This window comes from Suricata suricatta, chromosome 5 (genome assembly GCF_006229205.1).
Source record: "Suricata suricatta isolate VVHF042 chromosome 5, meerkat_22Aug2017_6uvM2_HiC, whole genome shotgun sequence".
Classification (NCBI taxonomy): Eukaryota; Metazoa; Chordata; class Mammalia; order Carnivora; family Herpestidae; genus Suricata; species Suricata suricatta.
In genome coordinates, this window is record NC_043704.1 from 82,080,004 (window position 1) to 82,098,787 (window position 18,784).

Below are 18,784 nucleotides of genomic sequence, written 5' to 3' on the forward strand. Positions count from 1 at the left end.
GTATTATTTTTCCTAAAAAGGGTTATAAACTCTATCACCTTTAGACCACACAAAGTCTGTATCAGACCTTGATGACCACGTAGGGGCCACTGGGTCCAGAGCTCTCTGAATAGTCAGTTCTTTAACTCAAATCCAGTCCCCAACCCCACTTCAACCCCTGGGGGTCACACAGACGACTTTGGGCAGGGGAGGCAGTCTGTGCAGGGGTTGGTCAAGACCGTGGGTTTGTAGGTCAGACAGGTGTAATTCTGTCCCTAGGCACAATACTTGACTGTGTTCTCTCTTCATCTGAAAAAGAGGGCTAATAATTTTACTTACTCTTTGGGACACTGTGAGAACAGAATCAAAGCATGGTTAAGATTTCTGTTTGCGGCCTGGCCTGTAGGGGGCGCTCGGGGAATACCGGCTGGGGAAGGTCTGTAAACAGCCACCCTTGTCTGGGAATAGGCATACCCCTAATTTAAACTCAACTCTATTAAGTTGATCCAAATAAGATTACCAGTATTTCACTGTTTTCTGACCTACAAAAAATGGCAGTTTCTCATGGTTCTCTCTACTAGAACAAATGACAGTAATTGTATAGGGCGCTGGGGGGTGGTTATTGGTAGGTACCTTCATGGTGCAGCCTCTCATAGCCTATTTGTGCCTTGCCTAGAGAGGCTGAGGGAGGTAGTTTCATTCCTTGATCTCTCCTCCCTCTGGTGCACTGCTCTGTGACCATAAAGTCCTCTGATATAAAATAAATAAGTCCTGGAGAAGTAATTTATATGGCATGATGATGGTAGTTAATAATTCGGAATTACGTTATTTGAAAGTTGCTAAGAAAGTAGATCTTAAAAGTTCCCAACAGAAGAAAAAATTATGTGTGCTTTCAGATGTTAACTAGACTTATTGTGGTGATCATTTCACAATATATGTAAATATCGAGTCATTGTTGTATACTTGACACTAATATAATGTTGTGGGTCAATAGTTTTAAAGAGCTCTGATAAAATGACCCCTCCCAGCCCCAGTGCTTTTAGTTTTAATGGCAAAGTCAGTGTGCAGAGACAGTCCCAGCAACTGCAGCCACCCTCAGATTCTCTTCAGCCAGACCACAGAGGGTCCCTCTGCCCCAACACTCTGAAATGCTGTCTCCTGCCTCCAGTCTCTCTGTGGCACCTGCTACTTTCTGGAACGCAGCTCCTATTCTGAATGTGTTGGGGTTCTTGTGGCCTCTTCCCACCCCAGCTCTTGACACCTAATCCAAAAGTCTCTCTATCTTCATCCAGCCCTCAGGGAGGCAGGGGAGGGTTGGGGGGAGAAGAGAGCCAGGCCCCGGATGAAGTCCACACCACAGAGGCCCCACCTGGTGGCCAAAGTCCTCCAGCCTAAAGCTGTGCCTGAGAACCACCTACTCATAAACAAACCCTCTGGCTGCAGGGTTCCTGAGCTTCTCATGTTTAACTATTTCCCCCTCCTCCTCCCTCCTAGTGGCCTGCAGGCCACACACTCTCGGAGAACACACACAAGAATCTTAGAGCCCCTGCCAGAGGCACAACACACAGTCCTGACAGCCACGCTGGGCATTCGTAATCAGGACAGTCAGTCGGACAGGCCACAATCAAGTACGAAGCATCTGCTGTAAGACCAGTGCCCTCAGAGATCAGAGGGGGTATGCCAGGCCAACTGTGCCCATGGAGAAGTCTCTGAGAAGCAGAAGCTGACACAAAGTTTGGAGAGCACAGGGCTCACCAGCAGTGTCATGAAAGAAACTGGAGGAAGACGGTTTGGGGATAGACAGCTAGCACAATGTAGACATGATAAAGTCTCTGTCACCCCACGGGAGCGCTGGAACAAAGATACCAAGGTTTCCTATTAGGAGAGTCCCTCAGTGGGCAGAAACAGCCAGACCCTGTCCTGTCATCATGCTCAGTCATTGGCTGAGGCCACACCAAGAAGAGCATGACCTCAGCTCAAAAGCTGAAGCTGACCCTGACATGGACCCGCATGCGCAGGCCGTCTCCCTGCTCTCGGCTTCTTGAAGAAGCGAGTGCCGCAGCTCTGCATTCACCGTAGTACACAGCTCGTGTGGTGTGGACCCACTTCTCCACACACGTGTGGAAAGCAGATCCCCTTGGAGACCCTCTTCCTTAGGCAAACTTCCAAGAGGGAAGTTAAGGGGATGAAATACAGATCCTATTTGCCACAGTCGATTCAGGGGCCACAGCTGGTACCCATTGCCTCCCTCCTCTGATCTCCATTCTAAATCCCCTCACCATCAGTTCCCATCTCTGTTGTCTCAGTGGTTCACCTGTAGTGAAAGCCAAGTCCTGGTGCTTGAGGAGTCTGAGCCCCTGGTAAGAAGGAAGATGTACTGTTCAGATCCTCCTTCAAGAAAAGATGTGTTGCCAGCTGCAAGAAGTGTGGTTAGCTGACAGCCTCCAGCTATTTGCTTTGTCAGGGCCCAGTAGCACCCCGAGAGTTGTTTTCTGCTGCAGATGGCATGGCTTTGCTCCAGAATCCTGGAGCCCCAAGTTGTCATTCTCCCACTGAAATTTACCAAGACTTCCTATGGCATCTCTTCCAATACTTCTGACACCATTGGATGTGCCAGGTCACATGGCCCCAGGGGCAGGGCTGCTGGCCTGAACCTACTGCAGAGCTGTTTCTGTGTCCCACTCGAAGTTGGCACCCTTTTGTACTGCCTGGTATATGAGCTAGAATATATAACCCAGGCATAGGATATGTTGCCCCCAGGACCCAAAGAAGCCCACTAAGCATTGTGCTTTCTCCTTTGTGGTATGTGCTACAAGATGCGATCATTTGTCTTCTACTTTGGAGGAGCTAATTCAGCATACCACTGACCACTGGACCTCTAAAAATTTTACTGATGTGCCAGACCCCTAAATCTCCATAGAGTTTATTTTCCACCCAGTGGGTCACATGTATCTCACCAAGACCTCCAGTCACCTATTGCTCATCTGGCTTGACCAGCATAATACTATGAATGTTGGGAATCAATGTGCTATTTTGTTAAATATCTAGACAGTCTAGATCTCTTCAGACTATATCAAGACAAAGGGTGAATGGATTAACAGACTGGGCAAACTGAATATTGTCCATTCCATGGAATGCAAACTGATGCTGATCCTCTTTTCTGATTGAGACAGCTAGGAATCTATTTGCCACATTGGTGGCTGCATCCCTTGTACCCAAGTTATGGATCTGCTCCAGCAGATACACTACCTCTGGCAGGAAATCTGTAACTAGGGTTACTATTTGCTTGAGTTTGCAGTGGGCTATATACATTCTCCAGAACCCATCTCATTTCTGTAGGGACCAGCCTGTTGGTTTAAATAGAGCTAAGACGGGGACCACCTTCTTTGCATCCTTCAGATTTTTGAGATTGACACTAATTTCCACCTTTCCCCTCAGGAAATAATAGATGTTGTTTATTTACTATTCTGTATGAAGGGCAAGGGGCAGTTTCAGAGAGTTGCCATTCTTCACCATTCTGGGTAGCTCTTACACCACAGGCCAATGTTCCAATATGGAGGTTATTCCAACTACCAAGTATGTCGATCTCAATTACATAGATCATCAGATGGGTCTATGAACACAATAAGCCCACCGTACACTGGGTTTTGGGGCAAGAATTCCATATGGTCTTATGCTAACAGGGGACCATGATAACGTTTCAAGTCTCTGGATAGCAACATTAATTCAGACCCTGAATCCAATGGCCCTTGAAATGTCTGAATATGACCCTTTCCCCAGAGTGTAACTACCATAGTAAAGGTAGGTCCCTTTGGGGAAAGACCAGGAATTAGTAAAAGGCATACTTGCCATGGTACTGCAAGATTCTTCCCCTGGTATTCCAGCCCACCTCTTTTGCCAGCAGGTTCTGGGTCTGAAAACTGGTTCAAGTTCAGAAACTGGGCGAGACGTTATGACATTTTATTGAGGTGCTGTTAGCCTCTCATTCATTTATTTTTTATCTCCTTTGGCTATATATGCTTATATATACAGTACCCTTTGGCTGCCTATCTATTTTCCACTAAGAACACTGTGATCTGTTGGCCTTCTTTATAACTTTTTAAAGATCAGGCCTTCATGACTGTCACACTGACCTTTGCATTGTTAGAGTCATTAGGACTCTTGCCTTCTAGACATTAAGTGCTTCCATGTGACCTCTACTGCCTGCCCTATCATTTCCATAACTTCAGTGAACCAGGTTCTGTGCCTGCCTCTTATGGCATCAGTTCTGGCCTGTAGGAGAGCAACACCAGTAAGCAACTTAGTAATGACCTTGGCGAATGGTGTATTCTTCAGCCTCCCTCAAGGATACAATCTTCTTGCCAAATGTGCTATCTCCATTCCAGAGTATCTGCTCATTTCTCTGAGCCTTTGAATCCCTTCTTCTACTATCTTTCCTGGCTATTCAGACATTTTAGCCTCCCTCAGCTTGAACTATGGCCTTTGCCTGGCTTCTAGATGCCATCCAGGCAATGAGATTACACCTTTTCTTGGGGTCTTTGCCAGGATGTCAAGTGTTGTGTCTTGTAGCTCCCTTCTGCAACTCCAGCCCTGCAACTGCCCACGAATCCAGGCCCACAAGCAACCCCAGCCCCTGCTGGTGCAGGTGGACTAGATCTCCCAGCTCCTCGGGGCTCTAATCTTCTTCTTCTTTAATCAGGATGGCATGTCCCCAGCCATATTAGGCAGCGACTTAACTCTGGGTGTAAGTTGGCAGCCAGGAAAGGAGTTAGAAGCAGAAAAAGTTAGGCACCCCTGTCGCCTTGTGTGAAGAGGGGAAGACATCTGTTTTATCTACCCAAATGGGGCTGGAGGCTTAACATTCTTGAAATAGAGGGTAAGCCACCTCTGTAGGCTCTGAGGGCTAGAGAATTTCAGGGATTCAGAATCTTCCAGAATATCCATCCAGAAGTTTTCCTCCCACATGTCAGGGTCCTACAGATCTGCACTGGCTAAGCATTCAACCATCTTTGGTGCTCAGCCACTCTTATTAAATCCTGGGCTTTATCTTCGGCTCTTTTTTCTTTACCAACTGTGAGGTGAAGGATTCTTTGTAAGCTGCCAAGGAAGCCCTCTGGCTCTCTCCTTAGTTTTCAATTGTTCAACTATTTTCAGCTTTTCATTATGTGTCTGCAGGTCACCAATGCAACTGTCCACTTATCCATATGTGAATACAATCATAAATGTTATATATAATATGTATTTATCAGTTACCTATATATGATTCTCCTCTGGTTACCTTCGAAGTGCCTGAATCATCACATATGCCAATTCATTCTTCCCCAACCACCCATTCCCCCAAGTCATCACCTGTGAAATGTTTAAGATGGGACCACCAGCTGGGGCACCTGGGTGGCTCAGTCAGTTAAGCATCTGACTTCCATTCAGGTCACAATCTCACGGTTCATGGGTTCACTGCAGAGCCCTCTGTCTCCCTCTTTCTCTCTCTTTGCCCCTCCCCCACATGTACTCACGCTTTCTCCCTCCTTCTCAAAAGTAAATAAACATTTTTTTAAAGATGGGATCACCAGCTCCTGCTGGGGCTGCCCATACTCACCTAACTCCTGGGATGTGGCCCTCATTGCCAGTCAGGTAATGAGGTGATCAGTCCCCAAACTCGGTCTTACTTACCCATCTCTCAGACCACCCCAGGAAACAGATGCTGAGTTGGACCTAGGAGAGCCAACAGACCTCTGACCGAGGCAGAGGACTTGTGAGAGGAAGGCAGCAGAAGCTGGAGAGGGCAGGAAGAACCCACCCACTACAGCACAGACCTGCTAGGGTTTTTCTGCCTGCCCAGCCTGGGGCTCTGGAGCACAGGCTGCCCACTAGAGAAGGCCAGCTTGCAAATGGCTGGCCTCATAACACCACCTGAAAAGGATTCGGCCTCAGCTGAAGACTGAGGTTGATTCTGAAGGAGGCTACAGCTGAAGCTGTCAGCTCACCAACACTTGGCAGCTGGGCAGTGAGTCTCTTCTCAAAAAGCTGAGAGGAACATCTCCAAGCAGCCAAGCAGACAATGGCAAGGCGACCTGAGAACTGTTTTTATGCAGGCCTGTGCACACCGCAGTCAGCCCACAGCTATTTCTCGGGTTAATAAAGTGGTGTTGGGTAGATGTTTTTACCATGAAGATAAAGTGGGAAGGGGGATTTTGCAGACAGAGACAACCAAATGTCCACAGACCAAGGCAATGCAAAGCATGGGAATATTCCTGAAAAATACAGAGAACCCAGTGGAGCTGAAGCATAAATGCTGGCAGGAGGTAGAAATGACTGGGAGGAGTGACTGACTGATGGGGGGGAAGTGATGGACAGGAAGAGTCTAGGATGGGGCCCTGCTTTCTGGCATGGTCATCCCTGTGGCTGCTCGCCTTCTCCCAAAAGACAACGACCCCTGTGCTTTCTCTTTCTCCACCAGTTGCCTCTTCCCCATGATCTATGTGGTCCCTTACACCATTAGACATTGCACATGCTCCATCCACCTGATGCATAAGCACAGGAGACCACACAGGAAATAGGCCCTCGGCAGAGGCTGCCAGGCATTGCCCAGGGGACACCTCACTTGTTAAGCCCCTGCCCAAACCGTCACTTAGCCCTGAGCTGTGGGGTTCTCAGTCCTATAGAAATGGGCAGTCCAACATGTAAGGCCCTCCCCCAGGCTGTCCAGACCTGCCTGTCCAGCCTTCCTTCTGCCCACTATTCACCTTTCTCCAGCCTCACTGAGCCCACACTCTCCTCTTGTGGTTTCCCACCCCAGGGTCCTCCCTCTGCTTGTAATGTCCAAACCTTCCAGGCCCAATTCAAATGGCACCTCCTCACTGATTTCTCCAACTGTGAGTGTCTCTGTCCCCAGTCTGTACCAGCTTCACACCTTGTCCTCTCCACCCCCAGCTATTATGCACTTGCAGGTAACCTTTGCCACTTGTCAAGAACCCAACAATGGCATCCATTCCAGGCAGGGCCTGCTCAGAGTGGAGGTAGGGGAGTGCACAAGGAGGGAGCAAGGAGCTAAGGCCAAGACCCAATGACGGGGACAGAGGGCAGAGGCCAGTGCAGAAAGACAGGGCAGAGTCTTAGTCTCTCAGGACAGCAGGAGCTCAGTGTCAGTGGCTCCACTACCACTACTGCCCACACAAAAACATGCCCAGTCCCATGCCATGCTCATAGTTCTTAGTATCTACAAGGATCAGTACTCTCCCTTCATTATTAGTCACTGCAATCAGAGCCTAACAAGCCAACAGGCCACACCCTTTTCACACAGGGCTCACCAAATCCTCCCAGCGGCCTACCCACTGGCCCCAACCATGCCCTTTTCTACACTGAGGGTCCCAAAGGGGTGACAAGGCCCCAAGACATCCTTGTACCAGAGGATATCAAGTGACAAAGTGTTATGTGGGGTCACTTCCAAAGTGGGCTCAGGAATTTCTCAGAAGGAAAAGCTGACGGAGAAAAAGAGATTGTGGCTGAAAAACATGTAGCAGGTTATGTAGCATATTTGCAGATACATTTTTTTCCTGTTCTTGCAGATGAAAAATGATGCAGAAATAAACAGATGATAGGTATGGGAAGCCCTTCCTTAGAATTAGCGGAGAGTAGCCCAGGTGAAGTCCACAGTGACTGGTCACCTTCGGCAGGATACTACCCTGGGCTTTGCTTCCTCAACCATAAAGCAGGCATCAAATGGGTTGTTATGAAGAGTAAGTTGATATGTATATAAAGTACCTTGGCACCTCAAAATTACCATTATTATTTATATTACTTTTTCTAGATGATTAGAATTGCAGCAACATGTGTGTGCGTTGACATATTTAATTAAAGGCCCAGAAAGGTATTGAGAATATTCGTTGTAGATGGAAAGGGTAATTTAATCCACTCCGCTTGGTGCAAACCATTAACAATTAAGCAGTAATTGAGAAGGTTAGCAAGAAAGATAATTGAGCACCTTGGATGTTTGTGTCCCTTACAGTCCTGTGTGTAATGATGGGTTTTTATATTTAGAGCGGAAAAGTATATGCTTTCTATTTTTAATGAAAAGTAATTTGTAATTTAAATGAAAGGCATATTTGGTGAGGTCATGATTTGTGAGAAATAAATGAATTCAGAAAGAAAAAAAGGATGAAAAAAAATTGAACATGTAGCATAAACCCGACTACATAATGTTAAAGCCCCTACATTTACATCTATAAAGTACAGCAAGTTTCTGACTGGTCTAGAGCTAAAACTCATATATATCGAGTCATCTGACTTCACTCCCACGAAAAAGATCTATTTAACATGAAGGCTGAAGAGAATTATAATGGTTAATTTTATATGTCAGTTTGACTGGGCCATAGCGCCCAGAAAGCCGCTTAACCGTTACGCTGGGCACGTCTGTGAGGATGAGGTTAGCCAGGACTCCACAGACTCAGTAAAGCAGATTGCCCCCCCTGGTGCGGGTGCAGAGCCTGAACAGGAAAAAAAGAAGGAAAAATCCACTCTCCGTCTGTTGAGCTGGGTCACCTGTCTTCTCCTGCCCTCGGATTAGGACTCAAACCACTGCTGCTCCTGTTCTCAGGCCTTCAAACATGGACCCGGCTCTCCTGGGTCTCCACCCTGCAGACGGAGATCATGGGGCTTCTCAGTCTCTGTAATCACATGAGCCAATTCCTCATAATATGTCTCTGCATGTATATATATGGAGTATACATGTGTCATATACATAGTATGCAACAGTATATAGTGGATATGTATAGTATACAGCATGCTATATATGGTGTGCATGCGTATGCATATGTACCATACATATATAAATACTATTGTTCTGCTCCTCTGGAAAGTCCGGACTAATACACCTGTATATCTGTGTGTTTGTGTATGCATGTACACATATATGTAAAAAGAAAAATACACAGATATACAAACATGTGTACATTTTATATTATTATTGTTTGTTAAGGTGGAGGTTTAGACATTTGCAGACATTTTAGAGAGGGCAGGATAGCTGACAAATGCTAAAATGTGCAGAGGCTCTAGGTCCCCTCAGAGAGAATTTCCTGTAATGGAGAAAAAGACTGGTACCACAAACCAGGCCTGAAGTGATCCCCCAAAGGTTTGCAGTGGCTCTGGGTGCAAGATCCATGACACCCGATGCTCAAATCCAGCCCAGCCCCATCATCCTGGCCCCAGGTAGAACCATCAAGACAAAATTAGTCTGTGCAGATGCACTGAATGGAAAGTCTCCAACACTTCCATGACATTTGGAGCCCTGATAACTCCTCACCCACATGAAGATAGCGCAGGTGGGAAAGGCTGTTCCCATCACTGGTCCTAGTGATGAACCTGCTCGCGGCAGAGGCCAGAGCCCAGCAAGTAGCCCTGGTGGTAGCTTTCTGACACTGAGAGGACCAGGGCAGCTGTGGCTATGATACTGGCCATCAGATGGCAGCGGAGATGGCGTGCCTTGGCATGGGCAGCCTGGCTAGAGCTGTCAGGGCCCTGCAGCCACAGGGTCAAGGTTCAGCAGCAGCACAACTGCAGAGGAAAGCAATGTCCAGCACTTAACCACACCTCTTCCCTTCTAGACACTTAAAGACCTGGGGAAAGTCAGCTACACAGGGGCTCAGTAAAGGTTGGGAACTTGGCTGTCAAAGGTCGTGAGGCAGGCTGTGTACTCACTGGCTGGTGCAGTTTGGTGCTCCAGGTAGAGCAGTGATAAATGATCATTAGTACTGTCTAGTCCCACCTACTGAGTCCTGCCTGTGTTCCAAGACGCGCCCATGCATTCTTCTACAGCCAAGGCTGAGCAACAGAATGAAACTCAGGGTTGAGGAAGGGAGTGAAGTTCTGTTATGAAAATATCACCCTATCCTGGGAGCTCTGCTGAGTCAGAGAGGAGCCTGGCCAGTCCTCACCTGCCTGAAAACAGACATGGTACCCTCACGGGACCTGTACCCTGCTGCTGGGTGGGCAGCAGAGCTGGGGCCAGCAGGCCTATGCTGATGGTTGAGGACGCATGTGCCTCGCCAGGAGAGTCACGCACATTCACATTCCTCCTCTAAAGCTGACTGGGGGCTGAGACACGGCACTCTCACGGGACACCAGACTCCGGGACCGGTCATCCATTACATTGGGCTCTCCTGTGCAGGGATGGTGTCCCAGGCCCTCTCTGGGGGCCAGAAGCTCCTCTTCCTCCCAATACCCTCAAAGGATAAGCAGGCCAGAGGTAGGAGTGGGAACACGCAGTGGGAACACGCGGCGGGAATGGGGCAGGTGGAAGCTGGCTCTCTCAGAGGAAGGAGGCTCTGCAACTCACCCCTCGTACCTGTCAGGGTGGTTTCAGCTGCTGGCTCCAAAGCTCAAGCCACATGACCTCAAACAGTAGATAGGACCTAATGGCTTGAAAAGCAAAAAGTCTAGAGCAGAATGTCCACAGAACTTTGATCCCCAAGCTCCTACTCTGTTTTCCAGCATTTCTTTTTTTTTTTAATATTTTTTATTTTATTTATTTTTTGAGAGATACAGGGGGTGGGAAAGGGGCAGAGAGAGAGGGAGACAGAGAATCCCAAGCAGGCTCCGACCTCTCAGCACAGAGCCCAATGTGGGGCTCCACCTCATGAGTTATGAGATCATGACCTGAGCTGAAACCAAGAGTCAGACACTTAACCAACTGAGCTGCCCAGGCGCCCCTCCAGCACTTCTTTTTGATAACCTATAGCAGCCCCTGCCAGTCACATTTTGAATAGAATAATTGAAAGGAGAAAAGCCCTCCCTACATTCTAGCATTACACATATGGTCCAATAGCATTATCTAGAGCTGGGTCTGTGCATCCTTCTTTTCTGTGTACATCTATCTGTTTCTGTCTCCTGATTTTTTGTACTGATTTTCTTTTTTTTTAAATTTTTTAACATTTATTTATTTTTGAGAGACAGAGAGAGACAGTGTGATCTGGGGAGGGGCAGAGAGAGAGAGAGACACAGAATCCGAAGCAGGATCCAGGCTCTGAGCTGTCAGCACAGAGCCTGATGCAGGGCTTGAACCCACGAAACATGAGATCATGACCTGAGCTGAAGTCAGATGTCCAACCAGCTGAGCCACCCAGATGCCCCTGAACTGATTCTCAAAAAAATCCATGACCCCAAAGAGATTACAAACTATTGCCTAAAGTGAAAAAAAAATGTAAGGTCATGATAATTGCCCTTAATTCTAAATGTGGACCGAATGCTCAAATTCTGTTTGTAATTTTAAGAATGTGGATGCAGCATGGGTTCATTCTGACTCCTATGGAGGCTGAAGAAATTCTCAGAGCACAACAAAAGGTAAGACAGTGGGCACTGGAGCAGAGGCAAGGCAGGAAAAGCCAGAACTGAGTGCATGACCAGGTAGATTTATTTCTGTTGGGCTTCAGTTAGCTTCAAATGTGAGCAACTTGCTTAAAGAGGAAAAATTCAAAGTAGTTATCACAGCTCATTTATTACTTGTGCTACTTATGATACATAATTATTTCTAACTGTTTATTCTTAAGGCAACTGAGCAGAATAATTTTCAGCTTACCTTTCTTCTTATGTTCATGAACCCTAGATGAAAAAAACTCCACCTGAAATGCAAATTAAAGTCACGATGAGCTACTCCTACCCATCCATCTGAGTATCTAATTATAGAGAGAGCTGCTATACCAAATTCTATACCAAGTGAGGATGTGGAGCAACCTGAACTCTCTTCATTACTGGTAGGGATGTAAAATGAAACAACTGCTTTGGAAAACATTTGGAAGTTTTCTCAAAAATTAAACACCTGGGCGGCTCAGTTGGTTGAGGGCCCGACTCTTGATTTCAGCTCCAGTCATGATCCCAGGGTCATGGGATCAAGCCCTAAGTCAGGCTCCACAATGAGCATGGAGCCTATTTAAGATTCTCTCTCACTCTCACTCTCTCTCTCTCACTCTCTCTCTCTCTCTCTCTCCCTCCCTCCCTTTGCCTCTCTCCCTCTCTCTCTAAAAATAAATAAAATAGGGGTGCCTGGGTAGCTCAGTTGGTTAAGCATCCAACTTTGGCTCAGGTCATGATCTCACAGTCTGTTGAGTTTGAGCCCTGTATCAAGCTCAGAGCCTGGCGCCTGCTTCAAATTCTGCCCTCCCTGCCCTTTCCCACTCATGCTCTCACTCTCCTTCAAAAGCAAATAAACATTTAAAATATTTTAATAAAATAAAAATTAATTAAACATACAGCTACTATATGATCCAGCCATTCCGCTCCCAGGTATGTACACTGGAGAAATGAAAGCACAGATCCAGACAAATACTTGCACAGAAATATGCAGAGCACCTTTATTTGTGATAGCTAACAACTGGAAGCATCCTAGATGTCTATCAATAAATGAAAGAATACTGCTCTGCAATGAAAGGGATGAACTACCGATACACACAAGAGCATGAATGAATCTCAAAATAACAATCCTGAGTGAAATAAATCAGGCAGAAAAAGAATATATACTGTATAACTTCATTTATATAAAGTTTTAGAAAATTCAAACTTCTCTGTAGTGAGAGAAAGCAGACCCATGATTGTCTAGGAACAGGGGTCAAGGGAGGGAAAAATCACAAAGGTCCACAAGGAAACTTGGAAGGTAATAGATACGTTATCTTGATAGTGGTGAAGTTATCACAAGTACATCCATATGTCAAAACTTATCAAACTATAGCATGTGCCCAACCCAGCCCCGGATCACACCCCAACTTGACGCAGGATGCCCCTGAATCCCACCAGAGCTCCGTACCCCATGTCTCCTGCCTCCCCAGGGCTGCTGGCCAAAGACCCCCGCACACCATGTGGGAGATGGCAGGATCCGTGATGCCATGAGGAAACTAAATGCTTGGCATTTAAACAACACCCTGGGCTCCCCAGTTCAAGCCATGTACTTCCTATAACTGATAGTTCCATTTTGTGGGCACATTACAGGTGGCATGAGACCAGGCAAGAAGGTGTTGGTGGTGGGCATCGTAGACCTCAACCTGGAGAGCTTTGCCATCGACTTGACCTGTGGGGATGCCAAACACATTTCTGCCTATGTGGCAATTGAACTCAAAGCTGGGTTCACAGACTGGCAACTGTGCAGAAATTCTCGTGAATCTGGGAAAAGAAGTGAAGGACAGTCTGCAATACCATACTTCCCATTCTCCCCAGACCAACTATTCAGGGTGGAAATTCTTTAGGAGCACCCACATTTCACAGTGTTTGCGGATGGACACCAAATTTTTTATTTTTACTTACATTCAAATGCTATCTGCAGTTGACACCGTAAAGATACACGCGGACCTCCAGGTCACTAAGCTTGGCTGATATTGTTTAAACCACCTCTGTTTGAAACAGGATCAGGTGCCACAACTCTCTTCCTGGAAAGTGTCCTAGCAAGATCTGGAGACTTAAAAAGAAAACAAAAACAAAAAAGCTTGTTTCCACCATGCCTAGTTTCTGTGCAGTTTAAACCCAAAATGACAACTTCAAACTGTGATTTGCCCTTAGGAAGATGTCAGAAAAAAAAGGCACCAAGTCGCCATTATTTCCAGAACAGAACAAAGTAATACAGTTATGCTGGATTTTATTCAGACTAAACTGGCAAAAAAAAAATGTATCAAATTGTACACTTTAAATATGAAGTTTTTTGACAATTACACCTTGATAAAGGTGTTTATTAAAAAAAGAACCCCAGGAAGGAAAATGGGTGAAAGGGTTGTATGTCCAACTATAAAACAAATAAATCATGGTGATGACATGTACAGCATGGTGACTATAGTATAATATTGTTTTGAATACTTGAATGTTGCTAAGAGAGTTAAAAGTTCTCATCACACATACAAACACGCAGAATTCGTAACCATGTATAGTGATGGATGTGAATTAGACTTAGTGTGGGGATGATTTCACAGTATATACAAATATTGAATCATGTTATACGCCTCAAACTAATGTAATATGTCAACTATATCTAAACTTTTAAATAAAAAAGAACCCCTAATGTTCTCTACACCTGTCCCCCTTTTCCTCTTGGGATCTTGTGTTTAGGGCCTTGTTTTTTAAGTTTCTGCTTACATGCCCTATCTCACCTTTAATTTCAATAATCTGCCTATGTCAGCCAGGACGCCTCTCTCTGGGCATGGCAGTAATGTCCTTCTTTCACAGTATAGCAATGAGATGACAGTTTCAGGACTCAAAGTTCAGTCACACGGTTCACATCCTCTCATGGTACCACGCCGTACCCACATATGAACCTCACCAATCTGGCCCTATGCCAAAGGTCTGATTTCTTTACTAGTCTAGGCAGTTGTGGATCTCAACTCAAGAGCTGGGTTGGCTCTCCTGGTGGTAGAGTAAACAGAAAGGACTCTTTTCTGGAGAGCATGGTCATGCACTGAATAGCAGTCATATATCTGTTCCAACAGCAGAAAGTGCAACTACACATGTTATTACATTCCCCAGGACAAAAATTGTGACACCTAATTGTATATTTCTTGCATCATTCAGTGTCAGATGGAAAAATGTCCACCACTTATGTAAAGAAAACCAAAAAGCAAATAAAGATATTACTCCTAAACAAAGATGGATTCGTAACTGGGAATCACAAGTATTTCCACTGTACCTCTTGCTGTATACATTACAAATAGAAACAATGATTGAGTCTGATAATTCCATCTGAGTCTTATAAAAAAAGAATGATCCCATGCATGTGGATATCAGGAGGCCACAAGTCAATGGAGGAGATTTCCCAAGGTCTACCACAGCCCCCTGCTGGCTGGTTTTCACCCTCTACAAGTTTCCCTCCACAGCCTGTGCCTTCTTCCACCTCTGCTTCTCCTCCCCCAGCCTGGCCTCGCCCATCAGGCTTTGGCCCAACCACTCCAGGGAGGCAGCTCACCAAGGCCACCTGCTGTCTCAGTGTTGCCCTCTGGACCTCATCTCAGGGCAGGTCCTGCCACCCCTCTGTAGTCTTCACCCTGCACCTTCCTTTCTCCTCTGCCCTTCTCCAAGTCTCCTTTCCATGGACTTCTAGTTTTACCACAACCCAGTAAGTATGGGCAACTTTCTAAAATCTCTCCCTGGCTGGCTTTCCCTCTCTCTTGCACAGATACTCTCTATCTTTTTCCCTCCCCTGTTTCAAGCTTTGTGTTATTCAAATGACTCCCAAATCTACAGGGCTAACCCTAAGCTCTCTTTCTCAGCTTGAGATTCACAGATGGTGGATTATAAACAAGATACATTCCCAAGAAATGAAGGACAAGATATTCTCCTGACCCTGCAACTCGGAATCATGAAGTGGTCCCTTGGTGGATCAGAAACTGGAGAATTGCTGAAGACAAAATGCTGATGGGGTCGATAGAAGAAGGAAAACACCGAACAAATCGTGGCAAGGAGGGTGCCATGCCAGAGGACAGGGTACCTTGAGGTTGGATGGAGCCAGGGCAGCTCAAAGGGAGAATAAAAAGAAGAGCAGTGTTTGGTCTCTATAAACCAACTCCTGCCCACATTAGTACAAACACCCAGCCAGTCAGAGGCCAGGGGGCATCTCCCTCCAGGCAATGCTTGGGTCAGAGAGACAAGGCGATGTGCCATGCCAACCAGGAAGCCGAGTGCCCACACCCACCAGACCAGCTTCTGCTACGCCCTACTCCAGCTGCCCACCCTCCCCTCGCCCACCCTCACTCCCATGCACTCCCAGCCCAGGCAAGGGGCACAAACAGAGCCCTCTCAACCCCAATGGCAAGCACCGGCCACAACTAGCAAACATTTGAGTAAGGCCAGCACCCTGAAAGAAGTCACATGCACAATAAAAAAGAACATACAGAAGCAAAGAGTAAGATTTAAACATAATCCAAATCCTCAAGGGAGTAAGTGAGGGTCTGGCATCCAAAAAACAAGAATAGACAGGCTGTGATGGAAAGGGACCAATGAGAATTTTTAAAAAGTAAACATACAATGGAAATAAAAAATTAAGCCAATGAGCTGATAACAAAATACCTACAGTTTACAAGAATTACTGAACTGGAAAATTAGGCTGAGGGATTCTTTTAGAAGAAAAATGCAAATTAACCTATTTCAGAGATTGTGAAAATAAATTCTGAAGTTCCAAAATTTCTTTAATAGACGTTCCAGAGGAAAAAAATAGAAGAGAGAGGGGAATTTTTAAAGAAATGTTAAAACTACAAAATGGAACTGAAAAATAATATAATACCATGTTATGTCAGTCAGCACTGGCAATTCATGTTTTACCAGATGTATTTCAAGTAATTTTTTTAAAGAAATAAAACTACAGATAAAGCTGATAGTCTTTCTGCCCCAAATTCCTTGCCCCTCCTTTTTCCTTAAGGCAGCCACCGCCATGGTGAATTTGTATATTTCTTTCCAGCCTAGTATATATATACATATATATGTGTGTGTGTGTGTGTGTGTGTGTGTGTGTGTGTGTGTATAATGCTTTTATACCTGGCTTTAAATTTTAATTTTTTTATCTTTATTTTATTTTTGAGAGAGAGAGACAGAGACAGAGAGTGAGCAGGGGAGGGGTAGAGAGAGACGGAGACACAGGATCTGAAGCAGTCTCCAGGCTCAAATACACCAACCATGAGATTATGACCTGAGCCGAAGTTGGCGCTCAACTGACTGAGCCACCCAGACGTCCCTAAATTTTACTTTAATTATTATCATTATACATATATACTATATAAAAATATATATATACATATATATATAGTTTCTACAATTTACTATTTTTTTAGCACTCTCCAATTAATTCCCCTGAACTGTTAGAGAATATTCCCCTGTGTTACTGACTATAGCACATATTTACAATTTATTTTGAAAGTGAGAGAGAGAGAGACAGCATGAGCAGGGGAGGGGCAGAGAGATAGAGGGGGAGAGAGAGAATCTCAAGCAGGCTCCCAAGTGCCGGTACAGAGCCAGACACAGGGCTCAAACCTATGAACCACAAGATCATGACCTGAGCGGAAACCAAGAGTCTGACACTTACCCGACTGAGCTACCAAAGCATCCCCTGACTATAGCACATTTTTAATAGGGTACTTTATCCATAGATGGACTTATGCAGTAGCTCCAAATGTTTACTATCATGAAACAATGAAACAATGTAATGATATGTGCCTTATGCACATGGGTGAAGGTTTTCCAAGTATATATCTAGAAGTAGAATTGCCAGGTGATCGGATATGCATATGTCCAACTTTACCAGATTCTTCAAATTGCTCTCCAATTTGTACTCTAACAAATAGCAGATGGCTGTCCCCATTTTCCCTCAATGTCACCAAGACTTAATGTCTTCAGACTTCTAGTTTTCTCAGTCTGATGGGTGAAAAATTATACCTCATCACAATCTGTATTTGCATAGCCCTGATTTCTATTAAGTTTGACTGTCTTCTCATAGTCTGTTGGCCATTTGGAATTCCTTTTCAGTGATTTATCTCTTTGAACACTTTTTTAAAATTAATGAGCCATAATTGTCATATAACATTCCATTAGATTCAGGTGTACAATATCATGATTTGTTATTTGTATGTATTGTGAAATGATCACCATAGTAAGTCTAGTGAACATCTGTCACCACACAGTTACAAATGTTTTTTTCTTGGGTTGAAACTTCAAAGATCTATTCTCTTAGCAACTTTCAAATACACAGTATGGTATTATTAACTGTGGCCACCATGCTGTACATGACAACCCTAGACTTATTTATCTTATACCTGGAAGTGTGTGCCTTTTGACCACCTTCTCCCATTTTGTCCATCCACCACTCAGTCCCTTGAATCATTTTTCAATTCCATTCCAATTTAGAGTGGGGGTTTTCATACAATAGCTTCTAACTTTAATATAGTCAGATTTTTCAATCTGATGCAAGAGATCTTTTTTAAAGAATGAGTATTTGTCAAACCAGAAAAACTCAGAATTGCAAGGGTACACTGTGCACGATGCAGGATGAATATAATAAATGCCCATGAAGTGGATGCATTGTAGTGAAACTCACAGATGTGATTGTAGAAGGGCGTTCATATTTGGGGTAGGAAGGGTTTGTGATTTTTACTAGTGTTTGCGGTGAGACTAGAGGAGCAACAAGGAGTCCTCTGGGCCCCGGAGAAGCTGGCAAGGAACTGAGAACTTGCGCATTGGCCGCTCTCAAGCTATCGAGCTGTGGGTCATGGCTGCCTTACAAATCACCAGTGCCTTTGAGATGGCCCTGCAAACAGAATTCTGGAGACTCATTAGGGAATGTAGATGGAAGGCTTCGTTTTGTTTAACACAATAACTAACAATTTAGAGCTCACAAAACATTGTTTACATATTAAGATGAACCATCTGAAATTGCCGTTTTTGGATAGCAAAAAAAATGATTGAATGGTAGCTATTTCCTAGGATTCGACCCAATACACGATTTCCTTTCCTATTCTTAATGCTGTGGGATATATATTATTATTCATTTGTTTCTACAGATGAACAACGAGTGGGGCAGGGAGCTTAAGTCTGCGATGCCCCCCACCCCACTCCCCATAACACCTAAATGGCCCAAGTTAGTCTGCCGGGCTCCATCCAGCCATCTGACCAGACTCTGGGCAGCACTGCCCCCATCTGGGCAATGGGAAAAACACTTCATGTTCTCTCCCCCAGGAAGACTGCCTATCACAGAAGCCATCTCTCTTCTAAGGAGATTAGGCTCAAGGTAATTAGTGGCAAGAAATGGCTTTAGCCAAAAGAAGTTGGCCCTGACATTCTGAGCATAGCATTTGAGCTG

The 18,784-nt window shown here is 45.2% G+C and overlaps 1 pseudogene; it reads left to right on the forward strand.

The window, feature by feature from the left end:
* LOC115291187 overlaps positions 1-13,332 on the forward strand; it is a 40,463-nt pseudogene extending 27,131 nt beyond the window's left edge.
* The last annotated feature ends 5,452 nt before the right edge of the window (positions 13,333-18,784 follow it).